Genomic DNA, 589 nt, shown 5'->3' with positions numbered 1-589 from the left:
TCTCATAACTCACAATATCATTTTGCATAATATATTTATTCATTTCCATTGTTTAATTTTGCTCTCCAAGGTTTGCAAGCTCTCCGATCTGTTCCATGTTCGCTCCTGGTTTGGCTAGTTTGTCCGCTCCTTCATTTCTATTCTATCAAATCCAGCAAACCATGGACTCCATTGGATGACGCATGTTCCGAACATTTATTTTAGGCGAAGAGCCATTTTTTTGTATCAAGAGAGTCCACGATTCTTGAGATTCTAGAGACTGTAAAATAGATTTGACATGATAGACCAGTTTTGAGTCTCCTCTCTCTCTCTCTCTCTCTCTCTCTCTCTCTCTCTCTCTCTCTCTCTCTCTCTCTCTCTCTTGCTCTCTCTCTCTCTCTCTGATTTTTCGTGACATAAGAGAAAAAAGCATTTAAAATAATGCTTTAAAAATACACGGAAAGCGAAAATTATTCTGTAACGAGTTGGTTTGTGGAGGTTTGTGTTTTTGAGGAAGGTTGGGGTGAAGAGAGAATTAATGTTGACGAAAATATAATCTATAGAATCACTTCATTTAAATCTATTTTCTTTCTTGAAGGAAGGAATAAGC

Source organism: Berghia stephanieae, chromosome 4 (genome assembly GCF_034508935.2).
Source record: "Berghia stephanieae isolate SIO BIC M18660-M18661 chromosome 4, UCSD_Bste_1.3, whole genome shotgun sequence".
NCBI lineage: Eukaryota > Metazoa > Mollusca > Gastropoda > Nudibranchia > Aeolidiidae > Berghia > Berghia stephanieae.
Note: the sequence above shows the minus strand (reverse complement) of the source record.